Consider the following 10,185-nt stretch of genomic DNA (forward strand, 5'->3'; position numbering starts at 1 on the left):
AGACATGATCTTGACCTCAGTATTTACCCTCTGTCTGAGAAGAAAAATGAAAAGGGGAGCAGGGGAGGCGGGGTGGCAGCCCCGGGAGCAGGCTGCCCGGCCTGGGCGAGGCCCCGGCTGCTCCCAGCGTCTCCTCACCCCACCAGGGAGACCCCATTGGCCTTAGGGGACACGTGTCTGCAGGCCCTCCTCCCACCAACTCTGACCCTGTTCCCTTGCCCTCCTTCACCAGCACAGGCCTTCTGCGCGCAGGGCCTGAACAGAGCAAGAAGGAGGCGGGGGCGCAGCCTCCCCGAGCCCCGGGTCCAGCCAGTGTGGAGTCCGCCCCGCCGGCCTCTGCCCCCCCAGCCGAGTCCCGCGCTGCACACACCGGGCGGTTGGCGCCCCGAGGGCCCTGCCCCCGGGCAGTCCCGGGTGGGGCAGCACCTCGGGCCTGGGGGTGGGGGGGTGGCGGGGACTCTCCCCTCCCTGCAGGCAGGAAACCAAGGCTGTCCTGACGGCCTCCACGGCGGCTGCCTTCAGACCACCAACAGGCAGGTCCCCAAATCCTGCCACGAGCCCCGTGCCAACATTTTAGAGGTAAGAACGATGGCACGCTCTCCAGACTAAGTGTTCATAAAGCTGGGGCCGTGTTAAAGGAGAAGAGGACCGGACGGCTGGCAGGGGTGGTGGGGGCGTGGGGGGGCCGCCGGGAGCGGGCGGAGGGCCTGCGGGGCGGCGTGCGGAGCGCGGAAGAGCGCGCGTGGAGTGGGGCGCACGGGGCCGGCGGAGGGTGGGGCACCCGGTGGTGGGGGCGGCGGGATGGAGGGGGTCATGGGGGGACGGACGGGGGAAGGGGGCAGGGAGCCCCAGAGCTTTCCTGTGAATCACCCTCCCAGGTTTCTGGCCTGGGGGATGGGAGCATCAGGTTCCTGGATGTTGGAGAAATTACAGTGCAAACCGCCTGGCAGGGGGAAACCCTCTTTCTGTACTTTTATGTGAAGCATTGTGCTCGGAGGAGCAGGACTGAGAACGGGAAGGCGCTAGGCCTTTCCCGTTTTGGGGTGCCTGCCCTGGAGAAGTTGTCCCTAGCCATTCTGCCCCTTTTCTGCGCCTTGGGCCACGGGACATTCACCTGTTTGCTGTGTGTGCAGCACCAGATGGGCCTGTGGGCAGGAAATGGGGACCCTCGACCCGCAGGACATCCAGGTGGCCTTTAATTGCCACCCTCCACAGCAGTACCTCATTTGAACCACATATGTGTGGTATATTTTTAATAGGTATTCCCCATGGAAAGGATACAAATGTGAATTTTAAAAAAAATGGAATGAGATTCTATATAGCATGGAAATATAAACAAGAGTAAAATAACTGGATGGGGAGTTTGGGATACAGGTGGCTTATTCATCACCTCCAGGCTTGTGCCTTCTGTCCCAGCCTGGGCACTGCCTGCCCCCTCCATTTCTAACTGGTGGTCTGTTGAGCATCTCTCTCCAGTGGAGAGCCGGCACTCAGAGCGTGTCTGATGAATGAATGAATGACTCAAATACAAGTCAGAGTGACAGTGCCCTGCTGGGATGCACACAAGAAGCGCATATGGATTCCAGGAAGAGGGGCTTCCAGAGGTGGGGGCTTCACGCTGACTCCTAAAGGGCAAATAGGAGGGAGCAGCATGAGAAGGGGCAGGAAGACCAAGGGCCTGATGTGGGGAGGAAGGAACTCCTCCCAGGCTGGGACACAGACCCGGATGGGGGACAGGTGGACTGGGAGCTGCAGTTATTTTGAATAGATGAAAAGCCCTTCACAGATTTTAAAGCACAGGAATGACAGTGTTCTTTGCAAATTTCATGATGAAGGCCTTGCGTCTTCCTACATGGGGTGGCAACTTGGCGGAAGACTGCCAGGGGACAGGCACTGTAACCCCCCCCCGCAAGTAACTCCCGCAAGTAACCAGAGCTGGGTCTCTGCCTCTCTCAGTCACAGTCAAACCCTCTCCTCCTCAGACCACCGTCACCCCTTCTTTTTGGCATAAGGAGGCTGAAGCACAGAGGGGCAGTGACTTGCCCAGCAGTGAGGGGCTGCTCCTGGGCAGGCCTTTCCTCTCTGCCCACAGCAGCCCCGGGATCTCCTGAGGAATCTGTCAGCTCCCCTTGAGGGTAGCGAGGGCAGCCCCAGGTCTCCCACACAGCAGCAAGAGCAGGGACAAGGGAAGCTCTCTGAGGTCAGTTGCGGCCCTGGAGCCCCAGGCCAGGGTGAAGGTGAGGTGACCCTGACACATTTCATCAAGGCTTGCTGAGCATCTGCCCTCCGAAGATCTGCAATTCAGTGTTCCCAGAAGGTATCTGAAGAGTTCATGGCCTGGAACATATCAACATCTCTAAAACTGTCCCAGGGGGTCACAGTTCACTCTACCAACGTAGGACTAAGGTCAGGGGCTGCCTGCTAATAACTCTAGGTGACGTGGGAACAGTGGATTCCTGGTTGAGCCACGGACAGTGGGGAGCAACTGGAAGCAGTGAGGACCATCGTTTCCCAGCATTTCCTAAACCAAGCTGGCAAGCTGGCAAGCACCATTGTGCATAGGTAATAACTCAGCCGGAAACAAATGTCATGATTCACGTGTCACAGCTAATGTCTAGCTAATATCCCCCAGCAGGGATGAGCAATTACAGATTCCTGAATTATCTTCCCTGTCTGTACCTCCAACAAACAACCAGTCATCTGTTTCCTTAGCTAACCTTTCCAGGGGGATGTGGCCAAAACGTTGAGAGAGAGCAGGCCTCTGAGTTGGAACCTGGCATGGCCACCCCCTGCTGTGCATGTTGGGCAATCTCCCGGGAGGGACCCATATCATAATTACTCTGTTTCTATAAGAATATACTTGTATCCTAGGGTTACTGTGAAAATTAAATGTGATTATGAATTTAAAGTTCCTTGCACATAGTAAGCATACAATAAATGTGAACTATTATTACTAACTGAAAATTAAACTCAAAATATTAGTTAGGATGTGGGCATTAATAGAGTATGCTTAGATTTCACCAATATGTTTAATTTTCCCAATTCTTCTGTTTCAGTCAGAGAGCCAAACCGAATCAGCACTTACACTTGCCAGCTCCTCTAGCCAAACGGGAAAGCTAAACTGAAACCGGACTGGCAAACACATCGTGTTCTTCAACGATTCCTCTTGCTGGCTCAGCACAGCTTCAGGTAAGCCCCAGACAGAAATGGGCCGTGGTATTCAGTATGTCACAGTGACAAAATCAACCCTTCCTACTTTTTCATAGACCGGCCTCTATGTACCCTTCAAATGCTAACGAGATGCCAAGAGATGTCTGGTCTCTCCCTGAGGTTTTATTTAGAAACAGAATGATTTGTGTTTAGCTTAAAAAGGGGAGCCGATGTATTGCTTCTCCAGCTCCCTAACTCAAAGGCCATTGCCATCGGGGTCTGCCTGGGACCCTGGCATATCACCAGGCGGCCTGGGCAAGTTCTTTGCTAATGACTCTGGGTGGCATGGGAACCGTGGATTCCTGGTTGAGGACCTGGTGGTCCTCGGTTTCCACAGATGAGGAATATGAGTTAGACCTGAGCGCTTCTTTGTCTCTGATTTTAAATAATTTAATAGGGATAGAAACTCAGCCTCGGTAGCTTAAGTAAAGCGAGGCCCACTCTAAGTGCTGCCGAGATGGCTCAGGAATCCAGGTTTCCAGTAGACTGGTTCTCATGGGCGTGGGGCCAATGCAGGCCGGCCATGCGGTCCTTCCTGAACACCTCTCCGTTTCTGCTTGCATCTGCCCACATGTCCCTCTTCACCTCTCCGTTTCTCCTTGCATCTGCCCACATGTCCCTCTTCACCTCTCCGTTTCTCCTTGCATCTGCCCACATGTCCCTCTTCTCTCCCCAGGTTCCCGGTCATCAGCCACACCAGGCCCATCACAAGCTCCCAGGCCTCTCTCCACAAACTCTCGTTGAATCCCCGCTGAGTTTTTGCTTGCTGACTTCTAGAGAAAGGAATTGGACTGGCCTGGCTTGACTTATTTATCTTATCAAGCAGACCACACAGGTCCTAAGTTACCGGGCAGCCTGTGGACGGGCTCCCCCTTGATCATGTACCTGCAGGTGAGCCAGTCTGCTGTAGCCTAGCTCAGAGAGGGGATGGGGGACTGGCCCTTGGGTGTCAAGTGGTCTGAAACCCACGCAGAAAATAACCAGCAAGCAGTCCTGTGTTTGGACTCTTTCTGGCCCCCTCTGCCTCCTTCCCACATGCTGAAAGGATTTGGAAGCTTGGAAAAGCCTCTGCCACCTTGTCGTACTTGGACCAGCTGCATCAGGGCCTTCTCTACACAGGCTTTCCTGTTTTCTTTTATAGTTTTCCCTCGTCCGATCGGGCAGCAGCATCTGAAGACTGGAGCCCCTCGCTGCTCCTTCCCTTCCCAGCCAAGAGCCCTGTCCTCTCTGAGTCTCAGTCTTCCCGTTGATTGCTGGGTCTTTTGAAGTCCGTGCTTCCCAGGATGCTGGGCAGGACTGGGTGGGATCCAGGCTTTGAAAGCGTTGAGGAGCTTTGCTGGTCTGAGGTCATAATGGCAGCTCAGGTGAGTGACCCGAAGGCTCTGAGCTGCGAAGGTGGTGGGAGCGTCCTGAGGACACACATGGTACTTCTCCCTTTCGATGGAGACCCCGTAGACCTGGCGTCCTGCCCGAGGGTCCCACTGTTTCTGTGGGGAAGGGGGAGCTGTGGTTAGGACCAGAATGTTGTATCTGCCAGTTTGAAGGTGGCTACGGCTACTTCTGTAGGAAAGACCCTTTGCCTGAGAACAAATGATCTCCACATGTCCTCCGAGTTCTTTCTTTGGGAAAACTGGCCTGAGCCCGGCCTCTGCTTCCTTCTCACTGAGTGAGGGAGGGGATACTCTCCATAAGCTTCTGTGTCAGAGACCAGCCCCCTTTCCACCCCCCAAGGTGGGTCACTTCTCATGGACCCCTGTGGCTCTTGGCCACTCTGTTAAGCTGGTGACAACTCAGGCCTGGCAGGGCAACGAGAGACTCTTTGATTCAGGACAGCCTGGCGAGTGGAGGCCAGGAGTAGGCGTTAAGGATTCCCTGTCCAGGGCCATGGTCAGTGCGTGCCCAAGCTGACTCCCACGGAGAACAGAAGGGGTGTGGGAGACAGAAGACGCGCCTGGACACACACTCTGAAGCAGCCTTTGCATTCAGGGACAGCAGTTATGGTCCCTTCCTGCCGGCGAGCTCCAACACCATCCTCAACCATGTGGGCAACCGTGGGTCTCCTTGGGCGCCCAGCTCCACATGAGAATGCAAGGGGCCCACTGGTGGCTGGGCAACTCCTGCCGATGCTTCTGAACCAGGATGACTGGTTTCCAGAGCCTGTGTCCCGCACGGGCGCTGTGCCCAACCTTACAGCGCACAGGAGAGAGATGGGAAAGTGCCAGAATGGGGGTGGCTGTGTCCAGAAGGACTCGGAGGGGCAGAAAGACAGAGTGTGCTGTGAGCAGGACTGTGGCTACCTGCTTCCCTCCCTGCCTTCTTCCTTCCTTCTAGTTTCCCTCCCTTCCCTCCTTTCCTTCCACCCGCAAACGTCCACCAAGAATCAATTACATGCCATTAGCTGATGAAGATACTTTGGTCCTTCTAATCTTCTCAAGGCTTTCAAACCATTCATTTCAAACAAGAAGACATGCAATGACAATACAGCAGTGATTCTCAGACATTAGCCAGCATCGGACCCACCCGAGGGCTAGCTGAAACACTGCTTGCTGGGCCCCAACCAGGGTTTCTGACTCAGGGAAGTGTACAGGGCCTGAGAATTTACATTTCTAATGCCTTCCCAGGACTGCTGCTGGTCCAGGGACCACGGGGCACAGTAAGCCCAGTGCAGGAGCAACTGTCACACCGGCTAGGAGTGGGGGAGGGAGTCAGAGCAGGCTGGGGACCCCAAGCTGAATCCCAGGGGCTGGGAAAGAGAGAGGTGAAGGGGACAGGCAGTGCAGCATGTGTAAAAGCCCTGTGGTGAGAGATTCAGACGGAGGACATGGAAGCCAGCCGGTGTGGCTGAGTAGAGGATGGGGTGGGTGGATGGCAAGGGAAGAGGAGAGGCTGCCCGACTCCACAGAGATCTCTAGGGAAAAACCAAACAGGGGGTGGGACAGCAGGTCAGGTTTATGTTTGAGGACAGGTGCTCTGGCTGCTGGGTAGAGAACAAGGGAGGCGAGAAAAATCATTAGGAAGCCATGGCAATGATCCAGGCAAGACATGCTGCTGCCAGAGCAGGGCGGTGGCCATGGGAGGCGGAGAAGATGGAGCTGACATAGACCTGGGAGGTGGGGCAGACAGGATGTGAGTGCAGGTGTCGGGTGAGGGGAGAGGGGATCTGTGTGGAATGGGACATCATGGTGTATGGGGCCAGAAGCATCAAACACAACCTCATGCACACTAGCTGGTCAGCCCAGGTTCCGAGGACAGGGGTTCACCTAGGACATGCTGGCTGGGCCCCTCACCTGAGGAGGGGAATTAATGATAAGCGTACTAGAGCATCGTAGGTCATGTGAAGCCAGGAATCTGGCCCGTGGTCAGGAAATGTCGAGAGAGGAAGGTACTGCCTCTTACCGCCTTCTGCTTCCTTCCCTCCATTTGCAGATCAGATCCCTCCCTTCTTTCTCTACCTGGGGGATCCAGCTGCCCCACTGTCACCTGAAGATATTATGCTGAACTGTAGGTTCAAGGCCCTGCAGGAGAGAATTTGATTGGTCTACCTTGGGTGGGGTGGCCAGATTAGCAAATAAAAATAAGGATGCCTAAATATCACATGGCAGCATACTAAGGCTAAAAAATGATCCGTTGTTCATCTGCCCTGGAGGCTGTGGGTATGCGGGAGGCCTAGCCTGAGTGCTGGCATCTCAGGAGGAGGACGCAGCCCACACCGGTGAGGCCGGGAGCGGGGAGCTCTTAGAAATCCTGGCCTCAGGCCCCCAGACCCAGGCTCAGGGCAGAACTCAAAAATCCCCGAGGAGGAAGGGTGCAAAGGAGGGCGTGAGTGCAGGTGGTGGGTGGTGACCAGGCAGGTCACAGGTGCAGGCCAGGTCCAGGTTCAGGTCCAGGGACCCAGACAGGTCCTCTTGCTGGGCTGGGCACAGGCGGCGGCAGGCATGAGGACGTGCTGTGCTGTCTGTCTACCTCCCCACAGCTGCTCGGTGTAGGAAGAGCGCTGCTCCTGTGCATCCTGGAGCAGCGCCCAGCTCTGAGCAGGGCCCGTTTGTGTTTGCTGCCTAAATAAATTGGACTCAAGCCCAGTTCCCTGCACTGGGCTGGGACGTCAGGGCCAGATCTCATGGCAAAGCCCAGAACGAGGGCCTGAAGCTTCAGACATCCCTCCTGCCTTAGGACAGCACAGGTCCAGGTCCTAGAGTCCAGGACAGGGTGGAGCTGGGAGTGGGGGTGTCCCCGTCACAGCTCCTTTAGAGGAGGGCTGTGGTGGCCAGGGAGCCAGGGAAGCCTGCATCCCCCTCTCCCCCCCACCCTCCACCAAGAGGGCCTTGGAGACTTCTCACATTTACAGATGGGAGGGCAAGCCACTTGCGAAAGATCATAACTAGAACCCTTAGACTTTCGGAGTCTCTGACCAGTGGCTTTCCCGAAATACTGGGCTACAAAATGGTATTTGCACAAACTCGGGAGATTTCATCTCAGAATTCATTAGCAAGTTGTTTGAGGTGGTGAAATGCTTCTGTCCGGTGAGGTGCATGGCCTGGGTGTGGGTGAACCTCGGCGTGCGCTTGGGCCCACTGTCCCAAGCAGACTGGCAGTTTCTATTTGCTATTTATCCATTTTCTGTTGCATGTGTGGGATCGGAGAGCACAGATCATGAAAGACTCATCTCTTAAAGAACTTCACCAGGAAGGAAATGCAGAAAATCAAGACTTGGAATCAGAAATAAATACGAATGGCACCAGCAGAAAGAAGGCAGGGGAGAACACACACGCATACACGCCCACACGGACATGCACACGCAACAGAAAGCTGCCCTGCTGGGGAAGGCATGGTGGCCTGCCCCCTGTGTATCAGAGGCCCTCAGGCAGTCCCAAAGCCACGGAAGTGATTCCCCACCGCTCCACACTGAGAAGACTTTCCGTCTTAACATCTACAAGGCTCGCGGTGTGGACATCTGCGATGAACCGTCAGTTGTTTCATTTTGTCAGGATTATGAGGTTTGGTTTTTTTTTTCCATTTTCCAAATTTTCTTACACCTGGTTACATTTGTAATGGGATAAATTTCCCCCTATTTTTTAAGAGTAAAAATCCAAGATGAGGACACATTTCAACCATTTCATGAGTGATTTTTCAGGTAGCAAACAAAGGGAGAGTGCATGGGAAGGGGACACGGTGATGCCTCCAAGATAAGACCCCACAGGGATTTCCCACTGGAGGAAACGTGGTTGATCTGGCCAACCTCAATTCTGCTTCACAGTTACTGTTCATGGATTGATCATTAGCATTAAAGACATAATTTTGGATTAGGGGTTCCAACAATGGTATGGAAATTGCAAGGCTCCTCAATATTAGTCATTCTTCTACCAAAAAGGTATATTTTATTTTATTTTTTAAAATCTTTTATTAAGGTATTATTGATATACACTCTTATTAAGGTTTCACATGAAAAAACAATGTGGTTACTACATTCAGCCATATTATCAAGTCCCCACCCCACACCCCAATGCAGTCGCTGTCCATCAGTGCAGCAAGGTGCCACAGATCCACTATGTGCCTTCTCTGTGCTACAGTGTTTTCCCCACGATCCCCCACACCATGTGTCCTAAACATAATACCCCTCAGTCCCCTTCTCCCTCCCCTACCCCTCCCCTGTGGGAACCACTAGTCCTTTCTTGGAGTCTGTGAGTCTGCTGCTGTTTTGTTCCTTCAGTTTTGCTTCATTGTTATACTCCTCAAATGAGGGCAAAAAGGTATATTTTAATGCAGGTAAAGTAGGTTATTGTTGAAACAATTCTGAGCCTGGCCTGTGATAAAACAGGGCTCACTAACTCTCTCTGAGTGGCTTTGATTTCCTATAATCAATCTGCTGGGTTTCTAAAAACTTCCAAGTAAAAAAAATCAATAAAATCTACTCATCAGTGAAATGCAGAGTTAAAGGAGAAGTTGAGAATGGCAGGAACGTACTTTCTGGGTTCATTTTTCTCAAGACAAAACCAGCGGCAGTTCAGGGATGGATGCTTAGCGTCTGGGCTCTGCTGGTTGGGAGAGGTGGCCTTGCCATGGGCCTGAAGCATGGACTTCCCCAAGGACCCACTGCCTGTAGGCCTGGGTGAACTGGCTGCTGAGCTGTGCAAACCCAGACCTGGGCAGGGGTGAAGGTGGAAAGAGCACTGGCCTGGGTGTCACCCAAGTGACAGGCTAATTTAGCCCGTGTGATCTGGTTACCTCCACTGTTGCTACACGACAGGGTGGCTGAGAGCTTATGATAAGTGACAGCCAGGGCCCGCCCTGGACCGTGACCTCAAACAGCGCTCATTGTTATTGTCAGTGTTGGATTATAATTGGCCTTAGGATCTCAAAGACAGGCTGGACAGCATGGCAAACAACTGCACATGGGAGGAGTCGGAAATCCACGTGTTCTGCTGACGCTGCTCAGGAGGCTGGAATCCAGCTTGCAGGTGGCCCAAAGCCTGGGGAGGCGATCGGGCTCCAGAGGGAGCTCACGGAGCAGCACGATGAACCGACTCACCAGGCTGGAGGGAAGCAGGGTCAGCCCGCGCCTGGGCGCCAGACACCCACCCAAACTGGGTGGCACAGGAAGCTGGGAGGTTCAGCGCTTTGCAGTTCTGGGTGACAGAGAAGTACCAGTGTGAGGGGGTCACTCCCCTACCCTGCAGGGCTCTATCCCCAGGCAGGCAGCTCACAGCCACTGAGTGCGCGCAGTGCCAGCAGCGTTTCCTGGGCCACCTCATGCAGTCCCATGAGGACTATTCTTTACATGGGAGAAAATAGGAGAAATTGTGTCACTTGTGCAAATTTACTCAGCTGTGTCATGAACCAAGGTTTCAGCCCAGATGCATGGGAGTCCGTGGACCCAGGTCAGCATTTACACTCAGCTGCACGTGGATCAGTGCCCCAAAACAAGGGCCCCCTGTCCTTGCCGGGAGTGCTGAGGGCCGCTCTGCCCACATTGCGTGC

General features: G+C 54.2%; 1 long non-coding RNA gene across 2 annotated transcripts; it reads left to right on the forward strand.

Annotated features, from left to right (window-relative positions):
- Window positions 1-224: 224 nt before the first annotated feature.
- Window positions 225-9,103, forward strand: LOC118971066 (uncharacterized). Of its 2 annotated transcripts, none has more exons than XR_012132966.1 (4): window positions 225-579; window positions 3,057-3,189; window positions 3,887-4,101; window positions 4,352-9,102. It is a non-coding gene; the product is annotated as an uncharacterized lncRNA (long non-coding RNA). The 2 variants fall into 2 exon arrangements; XR_005059334.2 differs by lacking the exon at window positions 225-579 and adding an exon at window positions 2,263-2,562 and having other exon boundaries at window positions 4,352-9,103.
- The last annotated feature ends 1,082 nt before the right edge of the window (window positions 9,104-10,185 follow it).

This window comes from Manis javanica, chromosome 7 (genome assembly GCF_040802235.1).
Source record: "Manis javanica isolate MJ-LG chromosome 7, MJ_LKY, whole genome shotgun sequence".
In the NCBI taxonomy this organism is placed as follows: Eukaryota; Metazoa; Chordata; class Mammalia; order Pholidota; family Manidae; genus Manis; species Manis javanica.